This window comes from Argiope bruennichi, chromosome X2 (genome assembly GCF_947563725.1).
Source record: "Argiope bruennichi chromosome X2, qqArgBrue1.1, whole genome shotgun sequence".
Classification (NCBI taxonomy): domain Eukaryota; kingdom Metazoa; phylum Arthropoda; class Arachnida; order Araneae; family Araneidae; genus Argiope; species Argiope bruennichi.
Genome location: NC_079163.1, coordinates 11,256,152 through 11,276,897, shown reverse-complemented (window position 1 = coordinate 11,276,897; position 20,746 = coordinate 11,256,152). Strand labels below are relative to the sequence as shown.

Here is a 20,746-nt window from a genome sequence, read left to right as displayed (position 1 = left end):
GTTTCATCAATCTTTGACATATTTCTTCTTGACTCATTTATTTAATTCGATAAGTTCGAACACAAAAATATGGTATTTTATTATGATCACTTAAAAGTAACAAAGAGTTGTTTCTTAAGCTGGAAGTACAAATCAGTGACAATTGGTGGTGTTTAACTGACTTATACGGAGGAGGTAATTACTTAAGAGATCGTCTTGAAATTTCATAAATAAATTAGACAAAGTCCCAGGTACGGATGTTAAGCTTTTTTGAGATAGCGTATTATATGAGCTTCGAAATATCAATTTGCAGAATAGCAGTGGTATCTCAAATGTGAATTTTTCTGGTTCTCTTTATAGGTTCCATTTCAGTATTATTGCATTTTTTATTTGTAATCTGAAAGTAAAAAATTATTTATTGGTTATATGACTTGTCATTTTGCATATGGAATATGGTAAGCACAAAGATGCATGGCAATTTCCTTGCCGGCTGGACCAAACGCGATAGTGTGTAAAATATCCTGTAACATCTCAAAACTACACTATTTTTAAATGGTAGTATTATAATTGAAATGTATGGCAAATTTTCAAAATAAAATTTTAACTATCTTTTTAAAAAAAGAAATTTATTAAAAAAAAAATCACATTTCTATAAAATAAATTTTAAGTTTGTAATTTACACTGCAAAAAAAAAAAAAAAAAAAGACATTTCCCCAATACTTACCAGTTTTGTATGCTAATCTTTCTTTTCCTACAGATTTATACAATTTCTTTTTCTCAAGTTTTAATTTGAAGTATATTCTTCTTTGTCGTTTTCCTGACTAATCCGTTTTTATTACGATTTGTCATTCAAAAACATATTTGAATACTCCTTCAGTTAACTTACTTGAACACTCATATTTGCTTACCTGATATACTTTTAGCAATTGCTAGTAATCATAAGTATCCTTTATATATTTTTCATGCATTTATGCCAAAAATTACATCATCAGTCTAAAATCTATATACTATAGTGTTTCAAAATTACCTAAATTGATAAAACTGCAGCGAAAGACAAAGGAAGGCATACTGAAAATATTTCAAAATTATAACAGATACATAGCAAATGTTATAAACATAAATCAACATTGTCGCGTACCTTGCTTGACTCAAGTGATGACACTTTTCTAGGCAACACAAGTTTATTATATTATAAGGATTAAATTCCAATATAAATTTAAACCCATTTCTCGTAGTTCCCACCGGAGCTCCTACAAACACATTTTCTTACCGGAGTCAACTACGCACTCCCGCGCAACTGTTTCTCTCTCTTCACTTCATCTCCTTTCAGCCGTGAGGCCGGAACAGCTACGTGGAGGTTAGAGGCATACCCCCCCCCCGATAATATTGCGCCACACAGAGCAGAGTAAAATCTGACATACATACAGTGCCCATATACATTTACAGGATTCTAAAATAGAATATCTACTCATAAGCATTAATATTTTTGAACATTTTTAACAAATAATTTCAGTCAAACATGAATAGATGCCTTGTTATAATAGACACGTAACGTATATCATTAGTGCAAACAAATTGAATAGAAATAATACATGTAACTATAGATGAAACAATTTGAATAGATGCCTTTCTAAAATAATGGACATGTAAAATATGCTACTAGGCACACAAATTAAATGCAAGCAATATATAAGTACAGGTGAAAAGAAGCCTTGATACAAACATACTATTGCATTAATCTAAAATAAACACTCGTGAGAATTTAATCAGCACTAGTCTTGATAGACCATTGGCATTGAAATATGGATATTACATGTCTGTAGAACCAAAGCCCATCGTTTTAGCTTAGCCGACTGAGGAGCGATTTTTGTAAAAATGTTAAAGGATTGTTATCAGTTATTATTTAAATGTCAGCACCAACCATTTATTTTATACCAAGTACATAAGTTTCGAATTTTTTAATTGATCACACTACAGCATATGCTTCATGCTTAATATCTGCCCAGTTCTGCTGCACTTTTTTAAATTTTTGGCAATCAAAACTGATAGGATATAAAATACCGTTATCGTCCTTTTGAGACAGACAAGCAGTAACTCCATAGGAACTAGTGTAACACTGGATAACATACGGTTTCATAGGATCCGGAGTACAGAATTTAGGAGCTTCACATAATAAATGATTTAATTCCTGGAATGCTGGTTCCTCAATGCCAGTACTAGGAATAAATTCTAGAATATTTTTCCTGGTTAAATCTGTTAGAGGTTTGGCTATTTCAGTTTACTTTTTGATGTAATTACGGTAGTAATAGGCAGACCTGGCGCACTTTTCAAAGCTGTTTTGTTTTTAGACATTTCGATGATTTAAATAGCACGTAGTTTTTCAGGCTCCTATTGATGTCTTCCTGCACCTATATTGTGACCTAGATTAGATTAAATCTGTGTTTTTGCGAAGACAACTTTTCTTAACATTAACGGCGAATTTCGGTTCTGTTAATTTAGACAACACGTTATTTAAATGTTTAAGATGCGTCACAAGAAAATACAGCAATATCATCAAGATATGCTTAGCAGAATTCACGATATTCACTGAAACCACAATTCATTATTTTCTGAAAGGATGTTGCGGCATTGTGTAATGGCATCATCTTCCATTTGTATTGGGCACGATGAATCTTAAACGAAGTAAAATCATGACTCTGTTCTTCTAAAGGAATTTCCCAATATCCTTTTAGCACATCTAGACAAGTGGTAATGTTAGCATGTCCGATTCGATTGATTAAATTAGTTATATTCTCCATAAGGTTATCGAAGGGTTTTATTACCACATTTAATAATCGGAAAATCTATGCATAAACGCATACTACCATCTTTCTTGCTACACATACTATGGGATATCCTATTTCTGCTTCGCTGAGTTCTATAAGACTTACTCTTTAACTCTGCTATTTGATTATCAAAAGGCTTTGAAGATTCAGGAATTTTGTAAATATACGGTTTCTTCCTTTCAGCACTAGGTATTAAACTAATTTTATGTTCACCAACATTGGCAACTTGAATTTCACTGGAGAACAACAGTGCAGGTTTACTTAAAAGTTTAATTAATTCTGTTTGTTTACTTTCTTTCAAATGATTAACATCCACTTCAATGTTATTGTTGCTTATAAAAGTGTTTTAATAGTAGTAGGGTGAATTTCTCCACATTCAACATCAATTTAAAAAATAACTCCTATAGTTTGTGTTCTAGCATGAAAGTATCTTTTTTGTTGTTGTTGGCATGTAGATGTCGCACATTACCATCTGATAATTTAACTTTATAAGAATGGGGATTTATAATGTCAATTATTTCATTTGGTCCAGTCCATCTGGCATATAATTTGTTACTAGAATCTGGGATAAGCAAACAGACCAATCTGTCAATGCAAACAACATATTAGAACTGTAAAATTCACAATCCTCTGGATTTTTATAATATAGTGGCAATACTGCTAACTTTGCCTTTACTTTTTCTTTGAAAACTGATTCTAATAGTATTTTTCCCTTTCCTTCAATTTCTGGAATCAACGTAGTATTTAAAATAGAAATTTCTGCGCCACTATTAATTATTGTATAGATTTGCCTTCCAGCGATACAAATAGAAACTTTTTGCGAAGGAGTATAAATTAATTTCATTTACGCTTTTAGAACACTATAAATTTTTAAAATTTATCGAAGTGGTGATTGCAGTATTATCACAAGGTTTATTTACAAACACTTATCGGTCTTCTTTGTACATCATTACTTGACTTATTCGATTATTCATATTTATCCCTTCTGTTTGGGCAATTTTTCGTCAATGTGAATAATTAGAACAGATGTAACACTCGCGCATTTTCGAAACATATTTAATTTCATTTAATTGGGGCTTTTTTAACCGAGGTTGAAGGTTTTCATATGTTGACTCTCGATAAACAGATCGTTTTTCATTCTTTATTTCTTCAAAACATCTACCTTTTGCATTAAAATAAATATTGCATTCTTTCGCTAATTCATCAGGCTGAAGCTAATTTTCTTCTTGACGAACCACCACATGAGCAGAAATCTCATTATCTAAAGTTTCAAAAATTTTATTCGATATGAGTAAATATATTAATCAATCAAAATCATTTACTTTGCGAATCTTGCAATAGTGAAGTCACCCTGATCGTAAACGAGATACAAATTGTTGATTGGTTTCTCCTGAGTGCCTTTTAGATTTTTTAAGATTTTTCTAAGCAAACAAAAGGAAAACGTTCATATACTTTTAAAATTAGGGTTTGATTTTTTCATAATCTTTTAAATCATCCTCATTTATGTAAACCAATATATTTGTTCTTTATCCCCGATTAATTTAGGCAGGATTTCAGACATATTCTTTCGGAACATTTTTATGTTTAAAAGCTCTTTCAATTGAATCAAAAAATAGATTCCAAGCTTCATTCCTTTTAGGAACAGAAATAGACAATATTTGAAGGCAAAATATTCTCAGTACTGTTATGCGTCTCATCTTCCATTTCGTTTTATCGTTGCAAGCGCAACAGATTTACTCATCCTTTTACGTTCTGCCACTGCAGTGGCGAGAAAGTCTGAGACAAATTTTTCATCCTTCAGATATTCTTTCGATTTTAAGAAGATTTCTTTTAATTCTGTGATTTTATAAGTTTGATCAGCCGTTTCTCCAATCACATGAAGCACGGCGAGCAGATCAGCTTTTATATTATTTTTAAACATTTTATATCTATCCAATGGTTAATGAAAGCTTGTAACGTTTACCTTTGCAAGGTAATCTAATCACCAAATCAGATTCATTTTCTGGTTCTCGTTGTATTATAAGGATTAAATGACTGATGGCTATATACATATGTACAATTAAATTCCAATATAAATTTAAACCCATTTCTCGTAGTTTCCACCGGAGCTCCTAAAAACACACTCTTTTTCCGGAGTCAACCACGCATTCCCGCGCAACTGTTTCTCTCTCTTCACTTCATCTCCTTTCATCCGTGAGGCCGGAACAGCTACGTGGAGGTTAGAGGCCAGGCAAACATTATATATTACACTCATGTCCAAAATTAAGGTCACAAACATAAAATCTGCGAAAAATCAAAAACTCTTCACTGTGTTGCCACGAAATTTGGCACAGAGGTACACTACAAGGAAAGAAAGAACATAAACACATAACAACATGGAAAAGATTTTAATTGGGAATTAAGAAACAGGATATATCAAAAATAGCTACATTATGAATCAGAGATAAAGCATTTATCTCGTGAAAAGCCTGTCTAATATGGAGTGTGACCACTTTGCACTGCTATACAGACTTCCCAACGAGCTTTCATATTGTTTATGAGGGTGTCAATAAATGCTTGGGCAACAAAGCCCATTCTTCCAAAAGCGCGGCTTTTAACTCTTGGGGGGTATTAGGAGGAGGGTTACGCTGTGCAATGTCTCTTACGAGACCATCCCAAACATGTTCAATAGGATTGAGATCCGCAGACCTCGAGGGCTAGTCCATACATCAAATATCCTCTTCCTCAAGAAAATCATCAACGATCTGGGCTCTGTGTGGACGCATGTTATCGTCCATAAACATGAAGTCTGGGCCAAAGGCACCCCGAAACAACCTCACATAGGCTTCAAGGATTTCATCCCTATAGCGATGTGCATTGACAGTACCCGCATCGAAGACGTGCAGTGGTGTAAGACTGCCCAACATTATGCCACCCCAGACAAGGATTCCTCTGTCACCAAATTTGTCGATTTCTTTTACGTAGGAGGGATGATAGTGAGCTCCTCACTCTCTCCAGATGAAGGTTCGACGAGTGTCACTCTGTATGGTAAATCTCGACTCATAACTGAAAAGAACACGCCCCCATTCTTGCTGTGCCCAAGACTGATGTTTTCGGCACCACAAAAAACAGAGCTTTTCTGTTGGATGCAGTCAAAGGGACGCACTCAACTGGTCGCTGGGCATAAAGGGCCCTCTCTGTTAGACGTCTGTATACTGTTTGTCTGGAAATTCTTATTCCAGACGCAGCAGCAAGGTCACGAGCAAGTTGAGGAGTCGTTGTCAGCCTATGCCATCATGCTCTTAATACCAAATAGCGATCCTGTGCAGGCGTCGTTGCTCTGTGACGACCTTGGCCGACCTTCCTGGTTACAGTACCACTGATTTGGAATTGATTTCACAACCTAATACCACTTTTGGTGCCACTTGTAACCATCGAGCCACCTCCGCTTGAGACTGCTCAGCTATAAGCCTGCCAACGGCTCTCCATCTCAAGAAATCGTCTAAACGATTATGAGAACTCATTCTCATTGGGGAAACAGGTAAAAATTTTTTGTTTTAATGCAATATTCACAAAATTGCAGGCAAAAATCCCAGATGCCTGAACGGTCTAATTTCAGTAGTTCCTCAAAAACTAATGCTAAACAACATTTTTTCCTTCAACAAAGGTTAATATCGTGTTACCGGTCCTTCACAATATGTAAAATATAATTTGTTTAAATTTTACTGGTAGCCATTTAGAATTACTTTGAAAAATATTTTTGTGACCTTAATTTTGGACATGAGTGTAAAATGTACTAAAAATAGTTAAAAAAATCTTTTTTATATTATTATGTATCATTTCGTTTTCAGTTGTCTTACTCATCAAAAATGTCTTAAATTTCAGTTTTAATTACCGTAATATAAAACAAAAACAGCTACAATAACTCAAATAATAAGGTTTTAGATAAGACAAAAAAAAAAAAAAAAAAAAGGATATTTTAAATCAGACAGGAAACTCCAAATTAAGGTATCGAGTTTTCATACTTTAGGAATTTTAATTCATAAAATAAGTTTTTTACTAAGAATAAAAGCGAAGTTGGAGATTTAAGCAGCGAATATTGCAAAACATCAAAAGAATTTATTTATACAGCAAAGCACACACGGAAGCATTACAGTAAATGAATAACTAAGAACACGAAGGAAAGTTAGGAACAGCATCGAAAAGATCTTTAGTTATAGAATGCATTTGTCGTAAACGTCTAGCAACTGGTGCATGCGCAGCTTTGGCAGCTTACATAACGGCAGATTCTCTTTAGAACGAAGGGGGTTAAGAAGAAGAAAATGAGTTTTCATATCTAACAAATGAATATATGTATATATTTGCGTCTGTCTGTCTTACAAATGGATGTTGTACGTAGAAGTACTAAATTTAGTATAGATATATTTTGGAAAATGGAATGTTAAATTGAGAGCGTTTTTTTTTCAAAGTTTTAAATTAAACTTTGGTTTATTAAATATTAAGCAAATTTTGCCTTTTTTAATGATAACCCAAAAGTATTAATTTTAAAAAAAATGTCATTTCTAACGCGAGTTATCTTAAAATTAAAAATAAAATGTTAATTTCATTGTTTCATCAGTCTTTAAAATATGTATATTTATTCTATGAAAAAAAAACCTTATTTCTCATATACGTTTTTTAATCAAACTATTCCGTTTATATTTCTGCATGAAAGAATAAAGTGTTCACATTTAAATATAAAAATGAATGCCAAATTTTAAAGTATGACATTTGATACATTTTTATAACTATATTAGGATTGTGGATTTATTTTATGTTTATTGTATATAAATTATTTATTTGATTATCGGAAATTTTACATCTATGAATGTATTTAATTTCAAATAATGGGTTGTGAGTGGGTAGGGAGTGATTTGTTTACGTTTGATGGGCGTTTTATCTATTGTCATAAATATTTGGGGAGCGATGCAACGAGAAAATACATTGGCATTTGAATTAAATGTTAGTGGTTAGTCACAAGAAAAATGATTTTACCTTAAAATTAGTAAACTTTTCAATTTCTTTTGAAATGCATGGCTAAATATATATAAAAAAATATTTGCGTGTCATTGCAGTTCTCTGAATCGTTTATTCACAGTCAATATATGTAAATATAATTCTAAAATGAAAGTAAATAAACTGTAAAAAGAAATCTAAAATGGTGAAATTCTAATCTAAAAAAATAAATTTGAACTTTACTTTTACAGCTATTGATTTTAATGTTATAAGGTAAATGGATCTTTAAATTTTTTTTTAATTGCTTGATATTTTCAAGAAAAAAAGTAGATCGAGTTAGAATTGTTATCATTATATATCGAAATGTCATTCGATATTAATTTACATATATGTTTGTGTCAGGGAATGGTACATGCTCCTTCTCTTATTCTCTTGAGCTGTTAATATTTTAATCTATTTTTTTATCTAAATATAAATTTATATATATTATATAATTTATGTATATTATATAAATCAGTGGTTCCAAAAATGGGTTCCGTGGAACCCCAGGGTTCCACGAAAAAAGGAAGGGGTTCCGCGTGACAAATTTTATTTGATTAAAAAAAATAAGAATGGTGTTTAATATATTCACATTTTCCTCGGAGAGTTTACAATCAACCCCCAAAATTTATGTATTTTTTTTTCGTGCAATATACCGGTGTATGGATGTTTAACCGGGATCAAACTTTCGATCCTACCAATAGATGGCCATAGTGGCATATTCCAAACTTCTTTTCCGAGTTACTGCTTTGGTGATTGTCTATGTCCCTTGGCTTCTTATAACCGCACCAGTTGATCAATGCAAAGCACGTTTTTATTTGTTTTCATAAAAATCACTGACTTGTCTGCATTGCATATTCTTAAATGACATCGATTAGATGGAAAAGAAAAAAAAATGATAATAAAAGTAATGTATAAAAAAATAAAAAACTACTTGTTCCCTGTCGTTTGGATTTACTAGATGTCAATTGGATTTACTACAAACCAGATGCGGTTTGTTTGCTTTGCAACAAAATATTGGCAAACAGTTCCTTAGCACCAGCAAATCTACTGAGGCATTTGGAAAAAAATCACCCAACAGATAAAAGGCAAAGATATTTCTGTTTTTAAAAAGAAAACTTGTTGTTGTTTATAATGGCACTTGCCATGGACAAGCTGGCTGACGAAGTCAGCGATTTTAAGCCAAGGTAGCGTCTCTTGTTTTAGTAGCACCAACTAGGGCCAAGAGTACGTCTTAGCTACTCAAGCATCACATTCGTTTGCACAACCCCTTTTTACAGGGGGGCACATTCACACATCTCACAGATAGAACAGATGAAGAACAACCATGCCCGAACCGGGACTCGAACCCAGGACGCCCAGATCACGGGAAAGACGCGCTACCCCTATGCCAGAACGCCGGCAAAAAGAAAACTTGAAAGCCATAATAAAAGCAAGAGTTTTATGGTAAAGAAATTCAAAACAGATAATCAAAAGATAACGGAAGCCTCGTGTAAAGTATCTTACCGTATTGCTCTAGCAGGCGAGGCACATGTTATTGGTGAATCACTTATTATACCTTGTGTTCAAGATATCGTTTCGCGTAAATTGGGCGAAAGGTATAGTAAACAAGTTGAAAGTGTGTCTCTTTTTAACCATACTGTAAAAAGGCGTATTAACGATACTGACGATGACATTGAAATAGAACTTATTTCACGGTTGCAGGCGTGTAACGCTTATGTATTATAACTAGATGAGTCCACAGAAGTTGCTGGATTTGCAATTTTGCTTGTTTTCGTTCGGTATGATTTTAATAAAAAAATTGAAGAAGATTTGTTTTTATGTGAAAATGTGAACATTAACACCACGGGGGAGAATATATTTAACTGCATTGATAATTTTATGACAACGTATGAAATTAACTGGGGAAAATGTATTGAACTATGCAGAGATGGAGCAAAAGCAATGACAGGATAAGTGAAAGGTGCTGTAACACGATTAAAAATGTTGCAAAAAAATGTAACAGTACTCATCGCATTGTTCACAGATATGCATTAGTTACAAAAAGGATTTCGGTGACATTTAAATCTTCTAGACGAATCAGTGAAGATTATTAATTTTATCAAAAGTAAACCATTGCAATCACGTGTTTTCAAAGCCATGTGCGAAGATATGGGTAGTCTTCACACCACTTTACTTCTTCATACGGAAGTTAGATGGTTATCGCGTGATAAAATGCTTGTACGAATATTTCAATTGTGAAAGGAACTGATAGCTTATTTTATTGGTCATAAATTTGAATTATCAGACAGATTAAATAATATGGCTTGGCTATCTACACTTGCATACCTTGCTAACATATTTGAAAAATTGAACGAAATACGTTTGGATCTGCAAGGAAAACAAGTCAACATATTGGAAACAAAAGATAAATTTGTTGCCTTTTCAAGGAAAATACAATATTGGATTTCAGCTGTAGAACAAAATAACTTCCAGTGTTTCCAGACGCTTAGTGATTTTCTCGAAGAATCTGAAATGGATTTAGATATGGAAATTCGTGATGGTATAAAAACACATCTGTCCAGTTCATAACAATCACTCAATGATTATTTCCCAAACCTAGATAATCACGATAATTACTGGGTACAAAATCCTTTTAAAATAAAAGGAAAACCAAAAGGATTTCATTCCATGGATTATGAAAATTTGATTGAATTGAGTTCGGATACACAATTAGAAGCCAAATTTAGAACAGTTTCATTAACAATATTCTGGTCAGATGTATTCTATGAATATCCAAATTTAGCAAAACAGGCTTTCGAATTCTATTGCCGTTTGCAACCACTTATTTGTGTAAAGCTAGGTTTTCAAAATATGTTGCGACAAAAACCAAATATCGTAACAAACTCGATGCTGCACCAGATATGCGAGTTCAGTTATCAAACCTAACGCCCAATTTTAAGAGAGTCATGGAATCGAAGAAGCAGGTGCATTCTTCACATTAAAGATTTTCCATTTATTTTAATTTATGTTTTGTATTTTTATTAATTATTTCTATGATAATTTTTTTTTGTTTTGTTTAATTAAATAAAATCTGAAATACTAAAGTAATACTTGTTTCATTTTATATCAGATATTGCATTTTGAAAAGTCGTTGATTAAAAAATATTCAGGGTTCCGCGATCATTGGCAGCAAATTTTGGGGTTCCACAACCAAAATAGTTTGGGAATCACTGATATAAATCTCCAAAGTTTGTAACATATAAATATAATTAGATAGATTTTGATCAATATGCCATCAAATTTCCATTTTTTATCAATTATTAATTAAAGAATAGCAGGAGTGATCTTCCCCAGACTTTTTGGCATACTCTTTCATAAAGGTGTTTTCCCAGAGAACGCCTTGAGTGACATCTGCGTATTATATTTACGAAATATAAACCTTTGTTGTGAATTTAGCATTTTTACTGAAATTATTGTGTTATCTTTGGCGAGATTTTTGACGATTAATCACTGGCATGAGGTTAATAGTATCCTAAAATCGAGACCCGTCTTTCCCAACCGATTCAAACCAAAATTTGGCACAGAACTGTAATTGTAGTCAAAATCGCGTACTGAATTTGATATATTTTAATCACTGCGTTTTGAGTTATTGCGTTTACATGTTTCTGAAAGTACAGACAGACATATGGTCAAATCCCTGTAGGATTTGGCTTAAAATTTGATCCATATCTACTCTGTAGATGTTAAATATGTGTACCGAATTTTATCCATCCCACTCTCTTCGTTTTGTTATCATCGTGTTAACTTATATTCGAACAGCCAGACTTTTTCTGATTGGATTTTGCTCAAAACTTCATAGAAATCTGCAAATTCGGTGTTAAGACCTATACCAATTTTCATCCGTCTAGTTCAAAGCGTTTTTGAATTATTTTTGTCACAGACAGATAGGATTTTTTTTAAAAATGTGTTTTTTGGACACAGGGAGGTTTGGAACATGGAGATTCGTCAAAATCTCGAGTTCGAATTTTTTGTCGATTACAATACTTCTATAATTCATATACAAAAAAGTAATAGCATTGACATTCTCAGTAAGCGATAAGGTCCGATTCACTCTCTACACAATATTATAACCATTTTTAGAATTCGACATACATTAGAATATTTCAATTAAAACATGAGAAAGTTTTTTTTTCTCAAATATTTTTTTTCAAAGATTGTTTCCACATTCAATTCATTTGGATCCATTAATATTCATGCAAAATATTTATTGAGATTTAAAAATATCAATATTAATAAAATAAAAAATATACTAAATGTTTCTTGAAAATTTTTAATACAGGATAAAATATTAATCGTTTTTTTACGGCGTCCTATAATTTTTTTTATCCAGTTTTGATCTAAGCATGAGGAAAAAAATTCCTTATTTTACAGTTGAAGACGTTGTGCATATATAAAAATAAATATTAAGATGAAAAAATACATATTTAAAATTTGAAAATTGTTAGTTTTTCAATAAAAACTAAATATTATTTTAAAACAGAAAATATATTATGTTTAGAAAATTCGTGGGGGCTACGTAAACATGAATGTACAAAGGTGCTTAGTTTTTTTGGGGTGCTTAAAAAATGCTTAATTTTTGCAGTTAAATCTTACTACACACCTTTTATACTCATGGCCTCGTAAACGAACATTTCTAAATGTAATAAGAGCAGGATTTCAATAAAACTAATTATGTATATTTTATAATAGATTAACAGAATTAATTCGCATAACGTGAGTGTTACATAGAATTGTAATTATCATGTCATCTAAATGAATATTATCTGACATCATACTTATTCTTAATTACAGCCAGCCACCCCGTTACCACAGAACTAAGCCGTATAAACAGGGATTATTGTAACTGTTATGCTCATGTTATGCTATCCGAATTTTTACATAAGAAAACAACGGCCAACGGAAGTTCAAAGAATCTTCAAACAGATGGTAAAAGAGTAGAAATCTTTTCCGTCGTTTCTTTTAATATTTTTAAATTTCCAGGGTATTGTAATATTGAGTTAAAATTACTATCCATAATGAGTCTTCCTCTAATTTCTTTGAGTTCGAGCAAATTCAGTTATGTAGTGCTAGACTGAGCCTATTTCCCCACATTATCTGGTATTATACTATGAGGAGTTTCTTTCCTTTACCCCAATTGCGAAATGTGCAACGAATTTCAAAATTAAATTATTTTTGTATCAATACTCACTTAACCTTAAATGCATGCTTATTTGTTTTGAGTTTAAAAAAATGTTTATTGATGGAAAATAGTCATAGGTTACATAAAAAATAAATAAAAAAAATCCAGGTAATTATATGGCATATTTATTTTGAAAAAAGTTGTATGTAGACTTTTGGCAACAATCAGTATTTCCAAAAAATCCAGCTTGTATCTAATATAATTTTCAAATACAATATCAAACATTGATAGCTTATCTGATAAGAGATGAGAAGTAATTTTTAATAGTTAGAGTTAGATTAGATAAATAACTTCTTTATAGGAACTCGACAATAGAAACTATCTATTCAAGTAACACACTGAACTTCATCATCCACCACATTCAAATGCAAAAAAAAAAAAAAAAAAAAAAAAAAACACGCTTTAACTTACTTGCCAAAAGTAATGTCAACTTTTTTCTTTCATACATGATTTATTGTTTATGGTTATCAACGGGTTTTTGAATAAAATTAAGTGGAACTGTATGTAGACAATTGGCAACATAATGCATTTGAGGGTTAAAGCTCAGAAGTTAAAAAAGAAATCTCTGTATCCAAACTTTATTGCATTTATAATGAGTATATACCAAATATTCTTACTATACTCATTCAGAAGGGCTTTGAGAGCACGGCTTCTTAAAGATCTTTGGTTTCTTCTAGCAACGCTTCTTTTCTTTCAAAAAGTTTTTGGAAGAAAGAAATAGAAATATGAATAATAAAATGGCTCATTAATTAATGAAAATTGAAAAGAGTTAATTTAATATTGATTGTTTAAAAAATTGTAATGGAATTTCGAAACTGAGAATGATTTCTTGAAAACATTTTTGCTTACAAATATTTAATATTCTGAAATAAGCAGGAACTACGTGAGTTTTTGAGATCTCAAAATTATTTTAAGTAACCAGTTTTAAGAAGCGTTGTTTTAGAGTACCTGAATGTAAAATGAAACGAAGTTATTAAGGTATTTCAGAAATGAAAAATGCTGAATTTTTAATGAGATATACGAGTTTTATAAAACAAATAAAGGGAAAATATTTGAAGATTTTACTTTTTTTTTCTGGTGTTTGACATCCAACACTTTAACAGTTATATTTGATCTTTTGGTTTATAATCTGAAATTTAAGTAGCAATTATTTTGAATAAGATCATGTAAGACGAAAATTCTCACAAAAATTCCTATTGCTCTTAAGTACACAGATTCTTTTAAATACAGCATTAAATGCTACGTTTGAAAAAATTTTATTACAGGAAGTATGCAGGATTTTTGACTGCAACTGGATGAAACATAATTTATTGACGATGATAAAATATGAATGAATTAATATTGTTACGAAAAATTATTCCGTTAACTCAACGGGTTCGCTGTAGTAGGTGTATGGTGTAACACAGTCAGCAAGCCTCAATAACAAATAGCGACGTTTGTTAACACGGATACACAAACTACAAATACACAGCCGAGACGTACACAAGCAATACAAAGAAGCGCTTATATCAAACAACAGGCCACAAGTAGTAATAGGTAGTAAACAACCAATTAATGTAGCTATTCACTAGGGTCTCTCCGAACGCCTGCTATTCTCTACTGTTTCTTCGCTTTAATACTGCCTGCCTGAACTGCCGACTCACAACTATACGACTGACTACTCAACACACGAACTCGTTGCTGCTTCAATACTTGTCTCCAAGATTCGGCACATGGCTCAATTCTCAATCCACTCAACACTTGCGCTTCGCTGGACTGCTCCAACTAATTCGTCGTTAATTCAGTATATGACCGATTGAACCGATAACTTCCGGAGCATGGCGTAGAAAGTTCTCGAACAACAACAAAAAAAAAAGCATAATTCGCCTCCTATTGGTCCTATCGCTAAAATTCCTGAAGATTTTAGTATAATCCATTTTGTCGCCAAATTCGTCTCCAAGCCCGTGGGTCATTGACCTGGCATCCTATCAGCATCCAATAGAGCAGCTATCCGTAAAACCATCCACCCACGACGGAACCAACAGATCTGGAAAGCAAAATTACTTTTCCAAATTACTTTACAAAATTATTTTTCGTTACACAATTTTTGGGGAACATTTGCTATATTGATATTTTAATCTTCCTAATAATATACTTCCCATAAACAACAACAAATATGTAAGAAATCTTTTACTAACAATATCGCTTTTCCAATAAAATAATGGTACAATCATAAGTAATACAACAAAAAATATGCACGTAGTCAAAACACTAATAATGCTTGCTCATAAATTTAAATATATGAAATTTACAAAATTTTATAACTTGAAATTTACACGTTACAAAATTTCGGATTTTAATAATTTTTTATACTTGTTAACATCTTCACTAATATGTTGACAATTTTTATATTGCTAATGACATGATTTAGAGCTTTTCTTATTAGTCATGGAAATATATAGACATGGAGCACGAAGCATCCCAAACTTTAAATACTTAAGGTAGAGAATGTTAAGTGATTCCGCTTGCGATATCTTATCAAAGGAATTTAATTTTTCAGGATTTGTCCGCGAATATTGGGACTGAAAATTCTAATTCTATGAAGCCTTTAGTTGTTTTGTCTTCTAATTAGATTGCACTTTCCGTTTTTTGGAATTTACTGTCCTTAATTTTACAAAAAAAAAAAAAAAAAATTTAAGAGAACACTATAGATGTAGATTTCACGTAATTTTTGTAGTGAATTATAATGCCTATGAATAATTTGATTCTAACTCATAAATTTAAAGATACGATAACTCGATGCACATGTGATACGCGGGCATGATATTTAAATGGCTAAGAAAGGTGTAATTTTGCATATTGTGAACTTGTTTTTACCTTCCTATTCTGATTTTTTTTAGTTTCAGTTATGCTAACGTCCCGTTTTCAAAGCAACACTAGGGCTATTTTCGGAAAAACCTAGTAATTTTGACGGTCAGATGACAAGGACGACATCGGAGCTGGCACCTCCGTCTCCAAACTTCCACATCATACCAGTGGGAGGACTTTTGACCTCGAAAGATTTAACATGGTCCACATCCGCTTACATGACGGTTCTTCGGTGGAATCGGATCTCGAACCTGAAACCCTTCTGTTCCCTGATCAAATTTACGCATCACACCAGAGAGAGGAGACTAAGTATTTCGAGACTATTGAGAAATGGTACGAACGAAAATATTTTCATTCAATCGCCATACTGTATTTGACGTTCTACTTCATTAATAAGTGTATAAATATTCTCCACCTTTTTATACATGTGGGAAGGAAATAAATAATTCTTTTGTATAAAATTTCTTTTCTTATAAGTTTCAAACAATTTGTAGCTCTGTAGGTAAGTTTTGAAAGTAAATTAATTTTTTTTGCAGCTCATTTAGCTTCCACAATGCATTAAATAGATATAAATAAAGTAAGATATCTCGAACTATGGGTTTAGGAGAAAAAATATGGATCACGAATTTTTCAAAATTTGTACAATGGTGCGATACTTTGCAAGATTTTCTTACAAACATCAGGCCACTTGGGTACCATTAATACTGATGACAGGAAATTTCAGGTAAGCATTGCCTGAAATTCCTTTTGGCCTGAATTATTTTACTTTTTGGCAACATGTAAAGACGTTGAAATTAACTAAAAATATGCGTCTCCAGTTGCAAAACGATTGATTAGCTGAAGCATTGTCAGATAAATCGCCAGAAATTGGGAATAGAAAGGTGCCGGTTGATCTGAAATCTGGGAGAATTTCCGTGCCTCTTAAAATTCTTCAATTTAGTAACATCAAAAGAGGAATTGGTTGAAAAAGTATTTCAAGTAACAATTATTGTGGTACAGTTTGCATCTTCTGTCATGAATTTTGGTCTTTCTTTCTATTATCAATTTTGAAACTTTGTGGAAATCTTGTTCGCAATGTTTGCTTTAAAAAATTAAGCCAAAGACAAGTCTATACTTTTTCAGTATTATTTCCTGTCATGAGTGTAAAAGTTTATTTTTGCCAATAAATACTTTAAAATGGAATCAACTCCATATGAGAATTTTTCAATATTACTAAACTTTTCTGACAACTATTTATAAGATTCAGGGATTTCGACATCATTTATTTTTGTTCCAAATCGAAGTTGCATTATGAATGCATTCTTTCTTCCATTTATGCATGATTAAGAACAAATTCTGTTTTTACAGCGAAAATCAGACTAACATTATCTTTCAAAGGTTTGGTGTCTGAAAATCTAATTTTAGATTGAATTTTAAGACTTTGCATGTTTTCCATGTACTTTTAATTGAGCTTGGTCTAATTAAAAAAAATAGCAGTTATATATAATGCTTATTAATAATGTTTAGTTTAAAAACATAAAAACGAGCTTAACGAGCGAAATTTTTTGAAAGTAATCTCTCAAAATTGATATTATAATGATCGAGTTAAAAAAATAGTCATTGTGGCTGTAAGTTTGAAATGTCTAGTCCTCCGCATTCTTGTCAATTCTTTGATGGAAATAATGCGCCACTTGGCGAAGTTTTGGCAGGTTTTTAGAGATGGCGGGAATGGCCGAAAGTAGAGAACGACAGAATGCAGAAAGCTCTAAGACGAGTCGGACGAGAGCGCTAGTGACGGGGATGTTCATTCATTAGCAAGCATAATACCCGGGGGGTTACAGGTGAGTGCTTTCTGTTACCAAGCAAGAGCCTCTTTCACTCAGATAAGATGACGGCCTTTTTGAAACAGATACCACAAGCACTGCAGAAAGTTTAAAGGGTGCTGTAGGTTATTAAAAATCACTTGCCGTATTTCCTTTTTGGTCAGAATTCTGTGAAGTTACTATTGTTTACTTCTAAGGATGAATGATAATGCTCATTCTTATGTTAAGGATGTGCAAACTTTGTTTTCTATTCATTTCAATAAAGTTGTTTACATGCCATGGAATTAAGAATGGCAAGGGAATGTGGATCGAAAGAAAGCTGCATGCAATTGATTTGGTAAAACATCGAAAAAGTTTCAAAGCAAAATGAAACTTTCACCATAATTAGCCATCAGATAACATATTACTGATAGGGGTTATTTTTGTAGAAATAGATGAGTGTTTTTTTTAAAGGTGAATGAAAAAAAAAATTCAAGAGACGTCTCCCGTTAATAATTTATAAACTTTGTACATGCTAATACAATAACACAATATATTGCTCAAGATATGATTAAATAATTTTTCTGAATATATTTAATAGTTTTAATGGTCTTTTTATATATGTTGGATTAAAGACTGTTATTTCTAAAAGACCATCCTCAAAATATATTGAAATTATTATTATTTCAAAATAATTATTATTTTAAGGATGGATGATATGTAAAATATGTCTATTAAGTAAGTGAGAATAGACCATAACGAAAACACATTCCTCCATTTGAAAAAACAAGCTGCCCCTCCGCCTCGACTTTTTGAAAACAAATATATATATATATATATATATATATATATATATATATATATATATATATATATATATATATATATATATATATATATATATATATATATATATATATATACAATTCCACTAGTTTGATTTTAAAATTATTATTATTATTATTATTTTGCTGAAGCTTAGACTTATATCTGCAGTTTATCCAGAATTCTAATTAATTATTTGCGGAAAGATTAATCAATAGGTTAAAAGTTTACAAACGAATGAATAAAATTTCATTATCCAGATTAATAAAATAATTTTTAGTAGACATATTTCTCGAACTGTCTGCTGTCTGTTAAAAAAAACCAAAAAACTAGTGAATATTTTTGATACAGTCCAGTTACATGGGTGAATAATATTTGCAGAATAAACAATGAAATTATTTAAATTAATCATGTTTAGAACAATGTACGAAGTGCATTTTTACTTCCTTGTACAGGAAGTATACAGAGAGAAAGTATTGCATTCGTCCAAAAATTCTACGATGAGATTTTGAGGAATCCCAACGTTTTAGACCTTTTCCAGAAGCAAAAATGCAGCGATTTAGATAAGTGATTACTTTTTTGTGACCAAAATATACCACATACACACACAATTTTATTTTTCTATGTGCATGTGAGTGTCAGTGATATGAGTGAATAGGACCATCGTTGCCACCTGACAACCACTATTTTCAAATTCAGTTCATATATATATATATATATCAACAAAACACTGTAATATTACTTTTATTTTGGATCTCATGGAATTAAATAAACACTAACGAAGCGCAGCTGTGACAATTGTGATACAAAAATATATTTTATTTAGCTCTTCAAATATTTTAGATGAATACTGGATTAAACTTTCAGAACATAAAAAAATTTCACTAACGGTGCACTATCGATGCTAGCATGTTGCATGTAATTGACAGCAATGCATGCCCAAGAAATATATTTTGACTTCTTTTTTCCTTTCGTTTCTGTGACGTATCGTTTTCTCATGTTATTTATTTCCATATCCAATGAAATGAACCAAATTTTTAAGATATAGTGCGAAATTCCTAAACATTACTCATGTAGGGATCGTATTTTGGATATTTACATTATTCAGATAAATATATAATTGTAATCTAAAATACGTCCGAATATAATTTTGTTATGACTTTCAAAATATTTATTCGAAGTAGAAGAAAAACAGGACAGAAAATTGTATGATGGATATCTTTGCAGTTGTTTTCAACAAAAAGAAGTGACATTTTTAGACGTTATTATGGAATTGAGATATCAATAATTTTTATTTCATAATGCATGACGCTTCAGCGACACGAGGAATTAAGATAAAAAGGGAAAGAACTAGTAGAATAAAAGTTTATACCAAATTAACATGACCGAAAAATTAAGAATTTCTTCGAAGTTGGCTTCGAAGAAATTCATCATTAATTCAAATCATTCATCATTACTTGGAAGTAATGATGAATGGCTACGCGTAATTGAATTATAAATGAACATGCGAAATTCCCTAGATAATAAATTAGATAATTACCATTTAGTTTAATAAAGATTTATCTAAATAAAGATTTATCTATCAATCAGACATACTCTTCTGCAATCCTGAATTCGGTCTTAGCACTAATAAATGCAATACAGAAATGGAGAACAATATCAGGAGCGAATAATTTGATAATTTTAATATTTCAGCATAATTTATTTTCATAGTTTGGAGATTTTTGATAAAATATTGTTTCTATATGAAACTTCCAGATCTTTTCTAAAGGTTCGATCCTTTACATTATTATAAGTGTCTCATTTTAAAAATTTAAAGACAGAATAATCTGATTATATCGAAAACTTGAGGTGACTCTCCTATACTTTCTTACAATCAAGCAAGTTACAACCATTTTTCCTAAATAGATGGCGATGTTATGTCATATTAGAGTCAAAACATCGATTAAAGGGAAAATGCCTTTTCTTGTGAAGGGTTTTCTTGATTCAAAGTTTGATGAAAATGGAAATGTTTCGTGGAAAGACTTCATGCTTATTTTCATCCATCAAATAAATGCGTTATGCTTGATTTATCATATTTCTGACATATTCAAGCAGTTTTTCTGTTGTAGGATTTTGTTAAATTGTTTAGTTTGATTTTTTAACGTCCCGTTTGAAGGTAACATTGGGTCTGTTTTGTAACGGACCTCGTAATTTTGAATTGCGGTGAGATGGCGAGGATAGCACCTGGGATGGCACCCATTCTTCAAGCTTCC

The 20,746-nt window shown here is 31.6% G+C and overlaps 1 protein-coding gene across 3 annotated transcripts in view; it reads left to right on the top strand.

Annotated features, from left to right (window-relative positions):
* The first annotated feature begins 17,624 nt into the window (after positions 1 to 17,624).
* The window catches only part of LOC129960811 (CD151 antigen-like), a 165,717-nt gene continuing 162,595 nt past the window's right edge, over positions 17,625 to 20,746 (top strand). Inside the window, exon 1 of one of the 3 annotated variants that reach the window (XM_056074470.1) lies at positions 17,625 to 17,705. The gene's annotated coding sequence lies outside the window, so the exon portion shown is untranslated. The remainder of the gene's footprint in view (positions 17,706 to 20,746) is intronic. The other 2 variants (XM_056074471.1, XM_056074469.1) reach the window with 2 other exon arrangements.